The sequence below is a fragment of the Balaenoptera physalus genome (assembly GCF_965194825.1).
Source record: "Balaenoptera physalus genome assembly, chromosome: 7".
Classification (NCBI taxonomy): Eukaryota; Metazoa; Chordata; class Mammalia; order Artiodactyla; family Balaenopteridae; genus Balaenoptera; species Balaenoptera physalus.
The window spans coordinates 49,062,557-49,084,279 of NC_138886.1; the positions used below are offsets into that span (position 1 = coordinate 49,062,557).

At 39.5% G+C, this 21,723-nt stretch overlaps 1 long non-coding RNA gene across 1 annotated transcript; it reads right to left on the reverse strand.

The window, feature by feature from the left end:
• Nucleotides 1-866: 866 nt before the first annotated feature.
• Nucleotides 867-20,351, reverse strand: LOC309665004. Its single transcript, XR_014266145.1, has 2 exons — nt 7,155-20,351; nt 867-6,837 (listed from the first exon to the last, which is right to left on the reverse strand). It is a non-coding gene; the product is annotated as an uncharacterized lncRNA (long non-coding RNA).
• Nucleotides 20,352-21,723: the final 1,372 nt, after the last annotated feature.

Consider the following 21,723-nt stretch of genomic DNA (forward strand, 5'->3'; position numbering starts at 1 on the left):
CGTGTTTACCCTTTAAATCTATCTTTTTATTTATTTATTTATTTACTACATCTATATGCGTCCATAAACAGTAGCTGGCATTGTTTGAGGGTGTTTTTAAAATTTGCATAAAAGATAGTACATAGGATCCTGAAACTTGCTTTTTAAAATTTAAACATTATGCTTTTGAGATTCATTTATATTGCTACTTACAGGTCTAATTTATTCAGTTAGTTGTTGTATGCTATTCCCTTATCTGAATAGCCCTCAATTTTTTAATTCATTTTTCTTTTGATAGACTTTTGGTTTTCATTTTTTGCTGCTACAACACTGCAATAAAATCCTCGTGAGAGTTTCTCTAGGATATATGCTTGGTGGTAGAGTATATATATCTCCAACTTTCATAGATATTACCAAATTATTCCTATAACAGTCCTCCCAATTTATGTTCACCAGCACTGTGTGAGGTTCCCTTTTTCTCCACACCCTCAGTATAATTGTTGACTTCTAATTTTCGTTGATGGGTATGAGATAATATCTCATTTTAATTTTACTTTGTATTTCGATGATGACTGGTGAGACTGAGCATCTTCCCCTTCAGGTCAGCATCTTCTATGCATTTCCTGTCTGTATTCTTTTCTTGTTTTCCGTTTTCTTTGGTCAGTAGGCTTTTTCTCAAGTATTTAGGGGAGTTCTTTGTGTATTCTGGATGCTAATCCTTTGGGGTTTTTTTTTGTTTGTTTCTGGGTTTTGTTTTTTTTTTTTTTTGCTACTCTTTTGTATATTGTGTGTAATGCAAAGTCTTCTCCCAAAATATAATTGTATTTTAACTCTGTTTTTTTTGGTGTCTTTTATCACTTAGACTAAGTTTCTTCTTTTTCTTAGTATAGTTAAGTTTATTAATTTTTCATTTATGGTTGCAATTTTTGTTTTGTTTAAGAAATTCTTCCTTATCCTAAATGATAGTCTGCTATAATTCTTTTTAAAGTTTTGCTTTTTATATTTAGAGCTTTAGATATTCTAGAATGTATTTTTTTAGTATGATGGAATGTAGAGATATATTTTAATTCTTTCTCATATAAGATATCCAAATGCCACAGCAGCAACGTTGAATAGTTCATTTTCCCTATTGATTTGTAATGCCCCTTTATCATATATTATGTTTTCATGTATGTTTGTGTGTCTTTATGGTCTGTTGGTTCTGTTCTATTAGTCCTTTTGCTTTATTACTCCACCAGTATCATACTGTTTTGATTTAATAGCTGTATAATAAGTCTTGATATCTGCTAGAGCAAGTCTCCCCCCACCCACCTTCTTTAAGTTTTCAAAATTCTCTTAGCTTGTTCTTGGCCTCTTCATCTTCCAAATTAATTTTCAGATCAGCCTGTCAATTTCTATGAAATGCCTCTTTGGGACTGCATTAGTTAAGAGTTGCATTAATTAGGAATTGATCAGAAACACACAACCACTATGAATGATATAGAATAGGGATTTATTTTAGGGCTGTGTCTGGTGTTGGACCTGAAGTCAACAAGACCAGTAAGAGGGAAACAAGAAAAATAGGGCAGAGCAGAGACAATTAGGAAACCACAAGGACAAACCTGTGTCTTTGTCTCATTGCCCCCAACCTCCATGATACAGATGATTTTCAGGATAAGCTGGCACCCTTCACCATAGAATTGTCACACAGACGTGGTGCAGCTGCTACCTCATGAGTTGCAACAGGGCCTGGCCCTAGACAGAACTTCAGAGCATAAAAAATTACTACTGCTTTACCTCCGCCTTCCAATCTTCACGCAGACTTTTCCTGTGGCTCATCCTAACCTAGGACCATTCAGTGAAGGTAAGTCTGGGTAACAAAGTTCCTGCCTAGCTAAATTGGCACTGTTCAAAACTACCTCAGGGATTTTATTTGGAATGGCTTAAAGTTATAGAATAATTTAGACTAATTGGCATCCTTAAAATATTTAGTCATTCCATCCATGAAACCAGTTTTATCTCTCCTTTTATTCAGATCTTCCTTTATGTCTCTTGAAACATTTTATGAATTTCTCCAGAACAGTCTTGTGCATATATTGAACCTTAAGTACCTTACAATTTTGTTTGATATTTTGAATGGAATCTTTTAGTGTTACATATCTTAGCTGATTACTAATGATTTATAGGATTTGATTTCTGTAAGTCTGTTGAAAGTATACCTGCTACTTATAGAATTTCACCACTAAGTATCATGTGTCTTACAGATTTTTGGAATGTACTTTATATTAATGTAAAAACTTTTCCTTCTATTCCTAATTTAAGTCTTTTATCATGAACATACTTTAAATTTTAACTAATGTTTTCGTTTCATTTATTAGAATAATTATGTATATTTTCTCCTATATTGTGATTGTGGTAGCCAGACTCCAAGATGCCCCCAGTAATCCTCACCTCCTGGTATTCACACCTTTGTGTGATGCCTTCCGTTAGTGTGGGCTGGACCTAGTGATGTACTTCTAATGGCAATGTGGCAGATGGGATGGTATGTCATTTCTGAAATTAGGTTTAAAGATATTTTTTCTTGTTTTAAGAAATGAAGTAGTCAGTTTTCTGTCTTTTGCTGTTCTGTAAAACATTTGTACAGGAGGAATTATCTGTTTCTTAAAGATTTAGTAAAACTTTTTTGTAAAATTCTCTGGGTTTAGTGTCATTTAAGTGAAGATTTTTAAAATTACTAAGCCAATATCTTAAATAGTTACTGATAATTCTTCCTGATTCACTTTTTGGTGAATTATATTTTTCCAGCATATTGCCCATTCCATTTAAGTTTTAAATTCAGTGTCATAACCTAGTTCATATTCATCACCTGTGAATTTTTAAATCTATAAGTGTCTATAGCTATGATCACAATACTGTTTATTTATACATTTCTCTTTTATCCCTTAATTAATCTTGCCAGTAATTTGACCATTTTATTAAACTCTTCAAAAAATCAGCTTTGGGTTACTTCCCTGGCAGTCCAGTGGTTAAGACTCCACCTTCTAATGCAGGGGACACAGGTTCAATCCCTGGTCAGGGAACTAAGATCCTACATGCCATGCAGTGTGACCAAAAAAAAAAAAAAATCAGTTTTGGGCTTTGTTGAGACTCTCTATTGTTTCTTAGTTTTCTATTTTACTTAATTTCAGTTTTATAATTACTATTTTCTTGATTCTACTTTATTTGGATTTACTCTGTTATTTTCTCTTTACCTTCTCAAGTACAATATTTAATTTATTTTGAGCCTTTCTTCATATCTAATAAGTGTGTTGAATGCCCCACTTCAAGCAAAAACTTTCTTCACTGCTTCTGCCTGATTTTGGACCCAGGGCCTGCTGCTTCAGGCCTACTCACTATTTGTCTTTCTGCTCCGTTTCTGATCAACAAATGTTTATCTTGCCTTTGAGCATGGCTATGTAGTTTTATTTTCTCATTTTATTTTTTTATCTATCATCAGTATCATTGGAGCAAAGATGCTGATTGGAGGATGAACTTACAATACAATCTTGACAGAAGTCTCCAGCTAATTCTTATACCAAGCCTCAAAACACAAAAGCCTTTGTCTACATGGAAAAATTTAACCTTTATGGAAGGGACAGGGATGTTGTTCCAAATGTTGATTCAAAATCTGTGTTTGGAGGCCTGCAGCTTTCTTTTTGTGAATTTTATTTTATTTTTCCCCATCCCATATGCTCTTTTTAAAAAATTTTTTAAAATCGAAGTATAGTTGATTTACAATGTTGTGCTAATTTCTGCTGTACAGCAAAGTGATTCGGTTATACATTTACATACATTCTTTTTTTAAAAATTCTTTTCCATTGTGGTTTATCATAGGATATTGAATATAGTTCCCTGTGCTATACAGTAGGACCTTGTTGTTTATCCATCCTATATATAATGGTTTGCATCTGCTAACCCCAGTGCCCCATTGCATCCCTCCCCCTTGGCAACCACAAGTCTGTTCTCTATGTCTGTGAGTCTGTTTCTGTTTTGTAGATAGGTTCATTTGTGTCATATTTTAGATTCCACATATAAGTGATATCATATGGTATTTGTCTTTCTCTTTCTGACTTATTTCACTTAGTATGATAATCTCTAGTTGCATCCATGTTGCTGCAAATGGCATTATTTCATTCCTTTTTATGTCTGAGTAGTATTCCATTGTATATATATACCACATATTCTTTATCCATTCATCTGTCGATGGACATTTAGGTTGTTTCCATGTCTTGGCTATTGTGAATAGTGCTGCCGTGAACATAGAAGTGCATGTATCTTTTTGAATTAGAGTTTTATCTGGATATATGCCCAGGAGTGGGATTGCTGGGTCATATGGTAGTTCTGTTTTTAGTTTTCTGAGGAGCCTCATACTGTTTACCATAGTGGCTGCACCAGTTTACATTCCCACCAACAGTGTAGGAGGGTTCCCTTTTCTCCACACCCTCTCCAACATTTTTTTTTTAAGAGTATTAGTCATTTTATTTTTATTTATTTATTTATTTATTTATTTATGGCTGCGTTGGGTCTTCGTTTCTGTGCAAGGGCTTTCTCTAGTTGCGGCAAGCGGGGGCCACTCTTCATCGTGGTGCGCGGGCCTCTCACTATCGCGGCCTCTCTTGTTGCGGAGCACAGGCTCCAGACGCGCAGGCTCAGTAATTGCGGCTCACGGGACCAGTTGCTCCGCAGCATGTGGGATCTTCCCAGACCAGGGCCCGAACCCGCATCCCCTGCACCGGCAGGCAGACTCTCAACCACTGCGCCACCAGGGAAGCCCTCTCCAACATTTTTTATTTGTAGAGTTTTTAATGATTGGAGGCCCACAACTTTCGGTGTTGTCCCACATATTCTCCCTAAATTTGGGTATGTGTGGGGGGGTGCATTTGTTTAGCCTTGCCAGTAATTGTGTTCCTGATCAACATCGGAAGTGATAGTGGCCATCACAGGGTTTACCCCAGGTGCCCCACTGCTTAACGATCCCTTTGTTTGGTAGAGAGATCCTCCCTGAGGTTTCCAGTCAAAGAAAGAGTTTACATACTGTTGGTAAGTAAACACATGTTTAAATTATTAAAACAAAACTCCAAAGATCAATTTACCCTTGAACTCATGAGGATATGCACCCTAATTAGGAGTATGTGGTCATGTGGCAGTGATGGCGGTGGGAGCTACACGTAAAGCCACTGAATAAGTACTATACAACCAGCCTCTCTGGGGGGAAAATTTTACCATTACATTTGGGTAAGAAAAAAAAACTTTTATATTTTTATATTAAAATACATATAGATATGTAGCATCAATACAAAATTCCTGAGTCGTTATAATAAAACACCAGTCTTCAAAGAAATGGCAAGAAATTGCCGTTTTCCTTTGTGGCAAGCCCTTAGAATCTCAGCGGTTCACTGTTCTGGCCTTTTAGGATATTTTGGTAGAAAAGTTGGAGAAGAATCATCATAAGTGAATTAAGTAAAATATAAGGTGGAATGAACCCACCATTCCTTACTCATTCATTCACCTCAGATTCCTGTTTTCCTAACTTTGTAACCAAGGAGGCCAGGACTTAAGGTAAGAGTCAGTGGTTAGGATGTTGTTTAAAGCCTGAGAGTTTTGTCTTCTTTACTTCAAACATTTCTAGTTAATTCTAAAACAGACACAAAAACTTGTGTGCATAGCAGTAAGGACACCCCATAGTTAAATATTCTACCCCAAAGTATACCAGCCAACAGTTGTTTCCTTCCTTTCTTTCATTCACACCAAAAAATTATTTTGCCCTGTCCCAGGTCTTTATAGTCTCCCTGTGAGCACCATATTTTCCAAAGTGTGAAACACATGATCTGACAATAGAACAAAATATTTGAAATTAATACTATCCTAGAAAATATTTGATTCATTGGAATTATACTACTGAAAAAGGCCGATGATTGAACAGTATACAGCTTTCCACAAAATGACAAGATGGAAGAATGAAGTCTCAAATGAGATCATCTTGTCACTACACCTAACATGTACTAAATGGTCAATAAATGGTGGCTGGAATTCTCCAGGTTCCTCTGGGCATTCCTTCACCTCCTCCACCATCGTCTGCTCCCCAGTGTTCTCAGGCTTCTCTCATACAACAAGGGTTCCTGCTGACAGAGAGCCTTACAGTTATTCGTTTATTCATTCAACTTCCATGTTTTCTTTTACATATTAACAACTTTTCACCATCCCAGCCTTTGAAAAGTTATACCACTTTATTTTTTTTCCTTTTTTTAATTTATTTCTTATACAGCAGGTTCTTATTAGTTATCTATTTTATACATATTAGTGTATATATGTCAATCTCAATCTCCCAATTCATCCCACCACCACCCCACCCCCCCGCCATTTTCCCCCTTGGTGTCCATACGTTTGTTCTCTACATCTGTGTCTCTATTTCTGCCTTGCAAACCAGTTCATCTGTACCATTTTTCTAGATTCTACATATATACTTTAATATATGATATTTGCTTTTCTCTTTCTGACTTACTTCACTCTGTATGACAGTCTCGAGGTCCATCCACATCTCTACAAATGACCCATTTTCATTCCTTTTTATGGCTGTGTAATATTCCATTGTATATATGTACCATATCTTCTTTATCCATTCGTCTGTCGATGGGCATTTAGGTTGCTTCCATGACCTGGCTATTGTAAATAGTGCTGCAGTGAACATTGGGGTGCATGTATCTTTTTGAATTATGGTTTTCTCTGGGTATATGCCCAGCAGTGGGATTGCTGGGTCATACCACTTTATTTTTGATATAACAACTTTTTCACTCAAAACCTCACTAAATAAATAATGAACAAGAAGTAATATTTCTGGGGCTTCCCTGGTGGCGCAGTGGTTGAGGGTCCGCCTGCCAATGCAGGGGACACGGGTTTGAGCCCTGGTCTGGGAAGATCCCACATGCCGCGGAGCAACTGGGCCCGTGAGCCACAGCTACTGAGTCTGCGCGTCTGGAGCGTGTGCTCCGCAACAAGAGAGGCCGCGACAGTGAGAGGCCCGCGTACCGCGATGAAGAGTGGCCCCCGCTCGCCGCGACTAGAGAAAGCCTTTGCACAGAAACAAAGACCCAACACAGCCAAAAAATAAACTAATTAATTAATTAAAAAAAAAAAAAAAAGAAGTAATATTTCTTCACTGGGGTTTCAAGCAAAAAACCCACTCACCAATTTTCTTGACACAGGTTTATTGTAGGGAATATTATTTGGAACCAATTTAAATTGTGAGCCATGTTTATATAAACCCCAAACATTTTGTTTTGTGTACATGGGCCCAATGAGAGGACTTAAGAGGTCGTGGCATCTATGGCTCTTTGACCTGTTGAGTGCGTGCACTATTTCCATATATTTCGAAGCACTCTCATGTTTAACTTTTATTTTGCCATAGAGGTATTCTTCTGTGCTATAATTTTATTTTTAACCCCGTGTAAGTGCAAAAGTCTCCAAAGTGTTGAAAAATTGAACAAGAAAGAAGAAAAAGAAGTACAATTAGCCTTTAATACATTGTTTTATGTATAAACTGTATTGATTTAACTTTCAAATTGCTGTTTATTACTTAACTAAATTTATTTTCATTGTTCAAGTCATATATTTTTCTTTATCTGTAAAGTTGTTTGGTATCTTGGGATGGGCTACAACACAATTTTTCCTGTTAAAATGAATAGAGTTTTTTTTCATGTAATAGCTTTTCATATAGTAGCAGAATTTTCAGTATAAATTAAAGTCATTGAGTGAGAGATGGATATACCCTGTTCAGGGCACCCTATAAGGCACTGGAAATCCAAAGATGAACTGAACAGAGATCCTGCCTCAAACTCATAATCGGATAAAAGACACTGGTGAGTCAACAGACAACTTGGAAAGCAATGAGAGAGTGCTATACTAAAGATTCAGGGAGAAAGTTTAGGTCAACCAGAGGTAGGAGGATGAACTCTAGGAGGGCATATGAATTTGAGGTAGGAGATAGTTCATGGCTTTTACTTAGCCCTGTCTCCTTCAGCAAAACAAAAATACTTGTATCCTATTCCTTTAGAACTTTAAGTTAACTAGGTTGTTAATCTGTAATAAAGTAATTTAAGGTGAGGAGTTAGTGGCTAATAATTAGCCAGCTGTCTACTAGGCTTGTCCACTGGACTGTCCCACAGACACTGCAAAGTCAGCTCCCCCTCACCTACAAATCTGCTTTCCACAGTTGTTGAATCCGTTAACCTAGGAGACATCCTTACCCTCTCCTTTGCCCTTCTCCACCAAACCTAATTCCCAAGCCTTGTCAATTTTTCATCCTAACTGTATCCAGAATCTGCCTACTTCTCTCCATTCCTTTGCCGCAGTCCTATTCCAAGCTACTTCCATCTGTTCCCTGGACTCTCATTTCTGTTCCTCTAATCTTGGTTCCTTTTGATTCATTCTTTAGACTGCAGGCAGAGTGGTATTTCTAAAATACAAGTCTATGTCTCTTTCCTGGCTAGAGACCTGAAAGGCTTGCCATTGCCCTTAGGATAAAAGCCACATGGGTATTCACAGCCATTTAAGATCTGACCCATGCCTTCCTTCCCAGCCTCACCTCTCTTCACCCCTGCCTTCCTAGGCTACACTACTTTCAGTTCCTTATATGTAGCCTGATCTCTCACGTCAGGACCTTCGTACTTGCTATTCCTTCTTCCTAGAACGTTCTTCCACCCAGTTCCCCTCCTTGCTTGCCTAAATCCTACTCAGCTTAGCTCTCAGTCCTTCCCTGATGCTTTGACAAGGTGAAGGACCCCTATTATGTTTTCTTTGTAGCACCCTTTAATCCTCTTGTCATAGCATTAATTACACTGTATTGCAATTGATTATCCCCCTCTCTCCCCCCACTTCTAGAACATAGGATTGGGAAGACAGTAGTCATGTGTGTTCTGTTCACCATTATATCCCTTGTGCCAATGCTGGCATATATGGAGGCCCAATCTATTGAAAAATAGATGAATGATGAGTGAATGACTTGTTTCCTTTATGAGTAACTGTAAAAACTTATGGGCTCCATGCTCTAGCTCAGGAAATGGATTGTTAAGGAGGACATTTCAGACAACTGTAGCAGGTACAGTAGTCCCCCTTATCCAAGGATTCGCTTTTCATGGTTTCAGTTACCCACGGTAAACTGGGGTCCAAAAATATTAAATGGAAAATTCCAGAAATAATTCACAAGTTTTAAATTGTGTGCCATTCTGAGCAGCGTGATGAAATCTTGTGCTGTCCCACTCCATCCCACCTGATTCATGAATCATACGTTTGTCCAGAGTATCCTGCCGTCTTGGTTATCATACGTGGTATCTCAGTGCTTGTGTTCAAGTCACCCTTATTTTACTTAATAATGGCCCCAAAGCACAAGAGTAGTGATGCTGGCCATTCGGATATGCCAAAGAGAAGCCATAAGTGCTTCCTTTAAGTGAAAAGGTGGAAGTTCGTGATTTAATTTTTAAATAAACGATTTTTAAAAATCGTTTGCTGAACTTGCTAAGGTCCACGGTTGAGAACGAATCTTCTATTCGTGAAATTGTGAAGAAGGAAAAAGAAATTTGTACTAGTTTTGCTGTTGCACTTCAAACTGCAAAAATTATGGCCACAGTGCATGATAAGTGCTTAGTTCAGATGGAAAATGCATTAAATTTGTATAGTAAGATAGGTTGAGAGAGAGGCCACATTCACATATGTTTTATTAGAGTATATTGTTATCATTTTTCTCTTGATTTGTTAGTTATTGTTAATCTCTTACTGTGCCTAATTTATAAATTAAACTTTATCATAGGTATGTATGTACAGGAAAATACAGTATATATAGTGTCTAGTACTATCCACAGTTTCAGGCATCCACTGGGATCTTGGAATGTATCCCCTACAGACAAGGGGAGACTATGGGGGGGTATACTGAAAGTGTCTTATCCCAAAGTGGCCTCTTCTTGGTCCCTAAAGGGCTGGAGCATTGGTTCTGAGCTCCTTGTGAGGTCCCTCTACTTCCTCCCCACATCACCTGCCCACCTCCCTCAGTGACATGGCATGCGCTGGTCATTGCTGTAATGTAACTACCAGAGCAAAATCTCAAGGCCCTTCTCTGACCACCTCCCCCATTCCCATACTGTTGCTGGGTTATTCAGGTCCAATGTGCAGACTGCTGTCTGCGTCCAGGAGCATGTCCAGAGGCTCTGCATCTGGAAGTCGGCCTGCTGAGCCTCACAAAACCCCAAGTGCTGCTGAGTATCTGACTCACCCTTTTCTCTGCTCCAACAAGACATAGAAAGAGCAATAAAAGGTAAATGTAATGGTAGACCAGATATGCAAATACAAAAGCAATTACATAATGAATTTTATCACAGTCAACACATTCCCCAGTCAGATCTGTTTCCTCCTTGAAGGGGTGAGGTAGGGAAATTACATACCAAATCTCAAAGAGGGTGACTAATCTGCCTCTCTGGGGTTGAGAGGCCAGAGAACTAGTTCAACAACTTTTCTGCTTTTGGAACTGTTAGGAAGTGCTTTGGGGAAACCTTAGGAACTTGCCTATCAGCACTGTAACTAATTGATGGTTGGTTTCCCAGACACCTCTTTACAGTACTAAGTTCAAATTGATATAAACTTGTGGAGAGCAATTTGGCAACACATAGCAGTCCTGGCATTTTCCTCTTCGCTGTCAGCTCCATTTTTGCCCACCCGTGCTCTGTTCTGCAGAACCAAATCCATAATTTGCAGGGTCAGTGCAAAACAAAAATGCTAGACTGTTTGTTCAAAACAAATTTCAAAAGAGTGACAGCATGGGGCTCTTCTAAGGATGAAGCCCTGTGCAACTGCACAGATGGAATGGCCATGAAGCTGACCTTGCTTGGCCTTGTGTCTCTGTATCATATGGAGCTGGACTCTGTCAACTATTTTTCCAGACTTCTTTGCCATCTTGCTTCTGATTAGGTTCAGTCAATGGGAGGCATTGGTGGGGTGGGAGGGGCAACTGAAAGGCAGGGAGGAAGAAGGCATTTGTATCCCCCTCTGCTTCTGGCTCCATCTCCAGAAGCAGTGGAGCATCCTTTGGTTCCAGCAGCTGCAGTGGTGGTGACTGTGGTTCCCGCATCCTGCAGCGACTCTAGCAGTAGCGTGAGTGGTTTCAACAGTTAAGTACAAGTCTTCACCAGTGTCCGCAGTGAGAGTGTCCTGGGTTCTGGCAACACTACTTCCTCCTGTTTGCTCCTATAATCCTAGTGTTGGTAATGGCTTCTTGCAGTTACTAATGTAGGGGTTATCTCACCTTCCCCTTTTTGCTTCTTCAGTCCTTCCAACAATAATAATTATTCCTTAAATTAGGTACGCTGATTGAAACAGTTACCATGGTTTTTATTTTCCTGATGGGACACTGGTTGAAAAGTAGCTAAATTCTTAAAATTATATCTACCCCTTGACCCAGCTATTCAACCTCTAAGGACTTACACTAAGTATATAATCATGGAGTGGGAAAAGATCTAGCCAAAATACTCTTTATTACAGCGTTGTCTGTAGTAGTAGAACCCTGGAAAAACCTAATTCCCAAATATCCAACAATGCATCCATTAATGATAATGAGGTAGGAAAGACAAATATTAATGAAACAAAATGTAACATAAAATCCAGAAATGGACTCAAACATTTATGGAAATTTAGTATATGACTAAAGTGGTATCTCAGATCAATACACAGCAAGGACATTACAGGGAAAGACCAGTAGGAGGGATACTGATCAATATCCCTCATGAAAATAATATGAAAATCCTTAACAAAGTATTAGCAAATAGAACCAAGCAATATATGAAAAGATAATAAATTATAACCAAGTGTGGTTTATTCCAGAAATGCTGTTGACTTAACATTCAAAAACAAATTAATATAATTCACCACATTAACAGAATAAAGGCCAAAAAAAAGCACATGATCACCATAGATATAGAAAAAGCACTTTTCAAAATTCATGATAAAAACTCAACAAACTAGGAATAGAAGGGTATTTTCTCCATCTGATAAAGTGTATCTACAACCTACAGCTAACATCATACTTAATGGTTATGGTTTCCTAGGCAACTCCATACACTGCAGAGTAGTTCAAATTGTCATAAACTTTGTGGAGAGCAGTTTGGCAACACAGAGCCAGCTGGTCCTTTACCTGTTTGCTCTCAGGTAAGATCAAGAGCAAGGCAAAGATGCTCGCTCCCCCTACTTCAGCCAGCATTTTACTAGAGGTTTTAGCAAGTACAATGAGGTAAGAGAAAGAAAGAAAAGGTATGAAGCTCAAAAAAGAGGAAGAAAAACTGTCTTTATTCAGAGATGACATGATTATATCTTTAAAAAAATAAAATCAAAACATAGGATTGGAATAGCTAGATATCATTTGGAAAAAATTTAATTGGGTACATACTTCACAAAGTACACTGGAAAAAAAAACATTTAAATAGATCAATGAAATCATAAGGGCTCTAGAGGAAGCCATGGGACAATTATTTTATAATATGAATGGGGAAGGACTTTCAAATTATGAAATAACATCTAGAAGTATAAGAAACTGATAAATATAACAACAATAACAAAAAAAAAACACTTCTGCATGGCAAAAACACAATAAGCAAAGATAAAAGGCAAATGACAAATTGGCTAAAAATATTTGTGATTCATACCAAAGACAAAGGGCTAATATCCTAATATAAAAAGACTCTAGAGGGAAAAAGCCTACAGTCCAAAAGAAAATGGACAATAGCTATGGGTTAAAAAAGGAAACATCCAAAGCTCTCAAACACATGAAAAAGTTCTCAACCTCACCTCTAATGAGAGAATGAAAATTTAAAGGCTGAAATATCATTTTTATCAATCAGAATGGCAAAGGTCAAACAGCTTTTTAACCAACTCATTGATAAAGATGTGGAGAAACAGGCACTTTTATACATTGCTAGTTTATACTTTTATACATTGCTATACGGAGTTTGTACATGTACATGGTACAAACTCTAGGGAGAGCAGTTTGACATCTATCAAAATTACAAATGCACGTAGCTTTTAACCCAGAATTACACTCTAAGAAATTTATCCTTCAAGTGTATTGCTTCAAAGTGAAAGAAGGTTATTTAAAGTAGTCTTTTTTGAAATTCCAAAAGACCCAAAGTAACCTAAATGCTGAGCAGCAGGGGCGTCGTTAAGGTACATTTGTATTAGAATTCTATGGCAGTCCTTAGATGTGAGGAAACTGTATGTATTGGTCTGTAGTGATCGTCAAGATATATTATTAAGTTTGTAAAGCAAGATGCAAACACTGCTATGATACTAATCATTTGTGTAAAAATGTGGGCAAGATATGTGTATTTCTTGGATATATATAAAATATCTCCGGAGGGATTTAAAAAAAAAAAAACTTAGTTGCTTCTGGAAAGGGTAACTAGGTAGCTGAAGGACAGGGTTGGGGAAGAGATTTTTCATTACATATCCCTTTAAACTTTTTAAATTGAACCATGTGAATGCTTACTTATTCAAAAGATAATTCTTTTAAATAATAAGGTAGAAGAATGTAAAACAATGTGGAAAACATTCATAGAATTGTTAGCTGAAATTGTTCAGCTGACTTGTTAGCTGAAATTGTTCAGCTGACTTGTTAGCTGAAAAACAGGTTATACAAAAATATGTACGGCCTGATCTCGCTTTTATTTTATTTTTTTAATGTATAGTTGTGCATAAAGAGGACAAAACCAATATATCCTGAAATATTAACCACGGTTACCTCTGGGTTTGTGGGGTGTGATTAATTTTTATTTCTTTTCTTTGAGTTTATCTGTATTTTTTAACTCTTTTACAATGCAAGTATATTCGTTTCGTAACAAGAATAAAAGTTATTAAGAAAGCCCCACAAATGCATGGTTTACCATCTCAGCTGGGCAGCTGTTGCTGTTTAACGATCCTATTACTCATATTGAGTCAATTCATTCTTCCAGCAGACGGAACCTGCCATGTGCCAGGCACGGTGCAAGGAGATATAAATAAGGTGGCTTATTCTGATGACAGGTGTTCCAAACCCTTGCCACTTTCCCCGTGGCCTCTGTCACATTCTCCATCATCTCCCTTGCACAGATTACCTTGTTTCTACTTCACAAAGAAAACAGGCATGAACTCCCCAGGGCTTTCCTCTTTCCACCTCCAAACTTCGCATTTCAACCAGGCTCACAGTCTTCTTTCTGCCTCAAAGGAAGACAGAGCTTTCCTTTTTCCTTCTGGGCTCTCGAGACACTTTTCCCTTCTGTACCTTGTTTTATCGGTGATCTCCTCCTTCATATATTTTAAATTTGTGCCTAACCACTCCCTCCTTCTCCTCGATGAAACGTATTCAAGTATTTGCAATCTAGAAAAAATGTCCCGATCATCTTTCCTTCCCTCCATATACCCCTACATCTGCTTTTCCCCTTAACCTTCCAACTTCTTGCAAAACCACACCATAGGCTCTGATGATATGTGTTTACCTATAGTTCAGACCTCAGCTCATTGGAGTTTGATTAATGTGCCCCTAATCTATTGAAACATTTCTTGCTAAATGTGTCTGTTAGGCTGCAAATAACAGAGCATCCAACTGGCAGTAGCTTAAACACAAACACTATGATTTCTCCTCATAAACAGGCCCAGAAGTAGGTCACTGCTAGCAATTCAGCACTTAACCAATTACAGGGCTCTGGTTTGGTCTCAGATATCCTCTTGGCCTTCTTCTCATGGTCATAACAGATCTAAACATCCTACCCTCACACAACTGTGTGAGGGGATCTGAATGGCTCAATGAACAGAATTTCTCCTCCTGTGCCTGCCTGTCAGCAAACTTAGCCTCCTTACACCCAGTTGTCAGAACCGAGTCACATGCCCACCTCCAGAGCAGAGATAGGCCTACTTTTTCTGAGATCAAGGGATCTCCGCCAGAAAGGAGAGAGGAGGGGTAGTTTTTGTTTAGGAAGTGAAGTGTCTGACTTACCAAACTGCCCCATCACCTCTTAATTTTTAAATCCAGTCCTCATCCTATTTGACCACGGTCAACAACTCCCTTTCTCTGGACCCTCTCTTCCTCTGGCTCTTTTTTTTTTTTTTATTCATTTTTATTTTTGGCTGCATTGGGTCTTCGTTGCTGTGCGCGGGCTTTCTCTCTAGTTGAGGCGAGCAGGGGCTACTCTTTGTTGCCTTGTGCGGGCCTCTCATTGCAGTGGCTTCTCTTGTTGCGGAGCACGGGCTCCAGGTGCGCGGGCTTCAGTAGTTGTGGCTCGCGGGCTCTAGAGCGCAGGCTCAGTAGTTGTGGCGCATGGGCTTAGTTGCTCCGTGGCATGTGGGCTCTTCCTGGACCAGGGATCAGACCCACGTCCCCTGCACCGGCAGGCGGATTCTCAACCACTGCGCCACCAGGGAAGTCCCCCTCTGGCTCTTGAGATACACCTTTTCTCCTGTTCTCCACTTCAGCATGTACACCATCATTTTCTCTTTTGACATTTGCTCCCTGGACAATCTCATCCACTACCATAACCCCAGTATCAACCTAGACAGATAATTGACTTCTCTAAACCCTAAGACTCTTCTGAGATCCAGTCCTATCTTTCCAAATGCCTACTGGCCATCTCTGTCTAAATAGATCAGTTGGGCTCTTTGTGTTGCAAACACCATAACAAAACTGGCTTTATAAAATAGGGTACTTATTGGTTCACATACCATGAAAATTCACAGGTTGTATAAGCTTTAGGGTCAATTTGAGTCATTAACTCACTGGATCGAAGACCCCAGTTCCTTTCCAACTCTCTGATCCGACTTCTGTCTGTCCAGCTCACCCTGTGGCTGGCTTCCCTCATGGTCACAGAATGCATGAAGATCTTCCAGACTATGCCATCATATATTACTACCTCATCCAAAAGGAAAGAGTCAAAAGGAGCTTCTTTTCTAGAAGCCCCCAGGAAAGTGTACAGGTTAACTGATCTAAGATGGATCGTGTATGCATTCTTTTTTTTTTTTAATTAATTAATTTATTTATTTTTGGCTGCATTGGGTCTTTGTTGCTGCACGCAGGCTTTCCCTAGTTGCGGTGAGCGGAGGCTACTCTTTGTTGCAGTGTGTGGGCTTCTCATTGCGGTGGCTTCTCTTGTTGCAGAGCATGGGCTCTAGGCATGCGGGCTTCAGTAGTTGTGGCATGTGGGCTCAGTAGTTGTGGCTCTTGGGCTCTAGAGCGCAGGCTCAGTAGTTGTGGCTCACGGGCTTAGCTGCTCCATGGTATGTGGGATCTTCCCGGACCAGGGCTTGAACCTGTGTCCCTTGCATTGGCAGGCGGATTCTTAACCACTGTGCCACCAGGGAAGTGCAAGTTTATGCATTCTTAAAGTACCAGAAGATTAAGTTTTTCTGAAAAGCTTACGTTAAGTAAAGCAAAATGCCCAACTTCCATATCCTGACATAGAGTTCAGATTTCCCAAAACACTTGGACTGCCTAAGGAGGCACTGGTACTCAAACAGAAATCAAAGCCAGCTCCCAAGAAATGGGAGAATTGGTATTGGGTGGACACCCAATGGCCCTCAGGCTCATCACACTCAAGGTGTCAAAACTAAGTTAATTACTCCAGTCCCTGCCCCCGTGTTCAAATTCACTCCTCCAGTGTTTTTTTTCTATCTCAGTTAATGGCACCAGTCCCCACATTCATAAACCTGGGGCTTACTGTGGACTCCTCCTAATATTCAGTTGGTTACTAAGCTTGGCTGATGCTATTTTCTGACCATCTCTCCCATCATTCCCTCATCCCCAGTACTACTGCCATAGCCTTTGTTCAGGTCCTCGTCATCTTTTATAAGGAATTTTGTAATCACCTCTCAATTAGTTTCCTGCCTCCAGGTTCTCTCTGCCTCAGTTGATCCTCCATATTTACCCTACAGTTATCTTTGTCTTTGAGGCCCTTCTTGACAGGTTCACAGTTCCTGCCACTCCCAGAGGAAGAATTAGATGACTCTTGGTGCCCCAAACACATTCTGCACCATCTTGCCCTCACATCTATGCCATGTGTGGGATGCCTTTCTTCCTCTCGTCTTTTAATCATCCTTCACAACCCAGCTCAAATATAACTTCTACCATGAAGCCTTTACTTATCTACCCCCCAAGGAGGGCTAATTACTGATTCTCTGGAATCCCAGAGGTCTTTGTCTTTGTACAACCTGTTTTGTTTGCACATACCACACTATGTTGTAATTTTTTGGACATATGTCTTCTTCCACCATACTGTGAACTCTTTGGGAAGGTATACCATAGTAGTCATTAATTTCCTGTACATCAGTATATCTGCTTAGAGTTAATATTATACCACTTCACATAAAATTTAAAAATCTTGTAATATAGAGGTTCACTTACCCTCCCCCATCTTTTATGCTATAATTATTATATGTAGTACACATACATTATGGTGAACTTCACAAGACAATGTTATAATTTTTGCCTTAAATAGTTAATATGTATTTTAAAGAAATGTTTTAAGTCTTTCATATTTACCCACGTATTTGCCATTTCTGATTCTCTTTATTCCTTCCTAAAAAGCTGAGTCTCTATCAGAGTTCATTTTCCTTCATCCCAAAGAACTTCCTTTAGCATTTCTTGTAGTGCTGACCTGCTGGTGGCAAATTCTCTTGGTTTTCTTTCATCTGAAATTATCTTTATTTTGCCTTCATTCTTGAAGGATATTTTCACTAGATATAGAAATCTGGTTTGACTGGAGTTTTTTTTTCAGTACCTCAAAGATGTCATTCATTGTATTCCAGTCTTTATTGCTTCTGATGAGAAGTCAGTGGCATTCAAATCATTATTCCTCGATATACAATATGACTTTTTTCTGGCAGCTTTTATGATTTCCTCTTTGTGTTTATGTTTCAGGAGCTTGACTATGATGTGCTTAGGTGTGGTTTTCTTTGTATTAATGCTGCTTAGTGTTCACTGACCTTTTTGAATATGTCAATTACGTCTCACTATTATTTCTTCCAATATATTGCCTGTCCCATTCTCTCTCTCTCTCTTCTCCTGTGACTCTAATTACACATGTATTAGATATTCTGATATTGACCCACAGGTCCCTGAGGCTCTTTTTTTCCCATTTTTTTCTCTCTGTCTTCTGATTGGGTAATTTCTATTGATATCATCAAGTTCACTGGCTCTTGTCATTTCCACCTGCTGTTTTTAAATTCTATAAATTTCCACTTGATTTTTTTTGTTTGTTTCAATTTCTCTACTGAGACCTCCTATCCATTCATTACAAGCATATTTTTCTTTCCACCCATGAGCATGAGTATAATGGCTGCTTTAAAATCCATATCTGCAATATGCAACATCTGAGTTATCCAGCGGTTGTTGTCCGTCGACTGTCTTTTATGATGTGAGTGGGTCATATTTTTCTGTTTCTTCATATGTCAAGTAACTTTGGAAAATGCCCTGGATACTGTGGATAACAGGTTGTAAAGACTGTGGATTCTGTTATATTCCTCTAAAGAGTATTGATTTTTTTCATTTAAGTGAACAGTTAACTTGGCTGAACTCAAATGGCAAAACTCCATTTCCCCTACAGTGAGTGGCTGCTCAAATATCAGGTCACTTGTGTCTTCTTACCTGGGGTGCTTGGAGTCTGTCGCATGCATGTATGATTCAGCAATCAGCCAGAGATTTGGGCAGAGTTTATACCTAGAATTTGGGGCTCCTCCTCTCTAGCTCTGTCTTTTCTGGATTTTCTTCCCTTATTTACCAGCATTTGTGGGTGCCCCAAAACTTACCCCCTGGCTCTTTAAGCCAGTAAGATTGTTGCCTTTCTGTCAGTATTTTAGCCATTGTAAATGGTACAAATTAGGACCTACACGCAAGCTAAAAGCCATAATAAACAGGAAATTCTCCTCATGTCATTCCCTTCTTCCAAATGTAACTCCCTTCCACTATCTGCCTGCTTTTGTTCACTCTTCAGGAGCCTCAGGTAATTTTATCCAGAGTTATATTTTATCCAGAGTTATAGTTGGTATCTATTAAGAGGGTTGGTCCAACAAGAGCATAGTCAGTAATACTGGACATGGGCCCAACAACTACTTCTAGCTCTCTGCCATCTGGGCACATGGAAGGATTGTGCTTCTTCTTGTTCCCTTTATGGATGAGATAGCGACAAATGAGATGTAATTAGAAACTATGACTTGAGTGTTCCAAATAGTGGCTGTTCCAGCAACCTGGGTCCTGAATTAAAAGAGACTCCAGCCAGTCTTTGTTCAAAATATATGGTGAACAAGAAACCAATCTATTGCACCATGCTGCCTCTGTTCTACAAATATGCTCAGCATCTTCATAAGTAGCCAAAATATTGTAGTGCAAGCTAAATACATGGCCATGTCCTTGCCCATCACGCTCACCCTTTCTTCAGCATGAGCGTCTAGAGTAAGGGAAGGAGCCTGTGTGACCCACCTTGCTGCCAGACACTCAGGTGACATCTGCACACGTCACAATGTGCTTCACCACAGCTGAAAGAACTCACTGTTGCCTTACAGCTTCCACATATACAGGGGCACGATAATAGAGTGCTAAAGAGCACGGGCTCTGGATTCAGAGTACTGAGTTAAAATCCTAGCTTCGCCACCGTGTGAGCCTGGATTTGTCACTGATTCTCTCCTAACCTTAATTTCCTCATCAATAAACCAGGAGTACTAAGACCACACAGAGTGTATTTTGGAGTGCCTGGTATATAGCAAGGTTCAAACATAATTACAGCTGTTTATCCCCTGTTTACATTCAGCAGAATTTACTGAGAGCTTATTATCTGCCACTCCCTGTTCTAGACGCTAAGAATACATCAGTGAACAAACAGCTTGTATTTAGTAGGAGACAGATAATAAACAACAAATATAACAAATAAGCAAAGTATGTAGCATGTGGGAATGATAAGTGCCATGGGAAGACAATGTAGAAAAGGGCAACTGCAGGAGTTGCAACTACAAATAGGACAGCCAGGGCAGACCTTGCTTAGAAGGGGACATTGGCGCCAAGGCTTGGAGGAGGTGAGGGAGTGAGGCAGGCAGAGATCTCGGAGAAGAGGGTCCAGGTGGATGGGAGAGCCATTGCGAATGTTTTAAGGAAGGAATGTGGCTGGAAAGTTCCCAGCTGAGCAAGGTGGGCAGGGTGGCTGGAGCGGAATGAGGCAGGGGGTGCAAGGAGGAGAAGAGGTCAGACAGCCACCTTTCAGGTGGATGGTATGGGCCCTGTCCCCATGGTGAGGACTTCGGCAGTCACTCTAAGACAGGAATCACTGTGGAGTTTTGAGCAGAGGAGAGATGTGACCTGTTGTGTGTGTGTGTGTTTTTTTTTTTTTTAAAGGGATGAGTTTATTATCCACTTTTTAAAAAAAATTAATTTATTTATTTTTGGCTGTGTTGGGTCTTCGTTTCTATGCGAGGGCTTTCTCTAGTTGCGGCAAGCGGGGGCCACTCTTCATCGCGGTGCGCGGGCCTCTCACTATCGCAGCCTCTCTTGTTGCGGAGCACAGGCTCCAGACGCGCAGGCTCAGTAGTTGTGGCTCACGGGCCTAGTTGCTCTGTGGCATGTGGGATCTTCCCAGACCAGGGCTCGAACCCGTGTCCCCTGCATTGGCAGGCAGATCCTCAACCACTGCGCCACCAGGGAAGCCCAACTCCTTGGTTTTTGGCCTGAGCAATCAGAATCACAGGAGTACCTTTATCTAAGATGGGGGGGTCTTTGAATTGAGCCTTTTGGGGAGGAAATTATCAGTAGTTCAATTTTATTTCTTTTTATTGAAGTATAGTTAACTTACAATGTTGTGTTAGTTTCAAGTGTACAGCAAAGTGATTCAGTTATACATATATATGTATATACTTTTTCAGATTGTTTTCCATTATAGGTTATTATAAGATATTGAGTATATAGTTCCCTGTGCTATACTCAGTAGTTCAGTTTTAAAATGTTAGGTTTGAGATGCCTGTTAGATCTTCAAGTGGAGATGAGGAATAGATGCTTGTCAAGTGTGATGTTCGAGAGAGGTCTGGACTGAAGATAAAAATGTGGCAGCCACTGGCATATAGAAGATATTAATGCTTTCAGGGTGGATTAAGTCACCAAGAGAGTGAATATAGATGTAGAAAAGGGCAAAGGATAGGGCCCTGGGGCACCCCAATTCTTAGAGAGCCAGGAGAAGAGCTGAAAAAGAGTCCAGCTAAGGAGACTAAGAAGGAATTAATTAAACTCTTTTCCTTGAAACAATTTCTCTTGGCTTCCAGGATACCATATTTTCCTGTTTTCCTCTTACTTCGCAGCCCACTCTTTCTTAGTCTTCTTTGCTTCGAGGTGGATGAAGTGAAATAACTGTCCAATAGATTTCATAGGATGGAGGTCATTTGTGACCTTGACAAGAGTGGTCTTGGTGAACTGATGGGGGTGAAAGTCTGATTGCCATGAGATCAAGAGACAATAGGAGGTGTGGGCATACAGGCAACTTTGAGGTGTTTGCAGCCAAGGAGAAATGGCAAATTAGAGGGGAATATGGGGCTAAAGGGACATATGTGTACATATAAAGACAGGAGGGTGTACACCATGTTTTTGTGCTGAAGTGAATTATTTAGGAGAGGACAATTGATGAGCAGGCGACGAGGAGATAATTTCAGGAGCAGTCATTAAATAGTCAAGAGGGGAAGGGACCACGGTGCCAAATG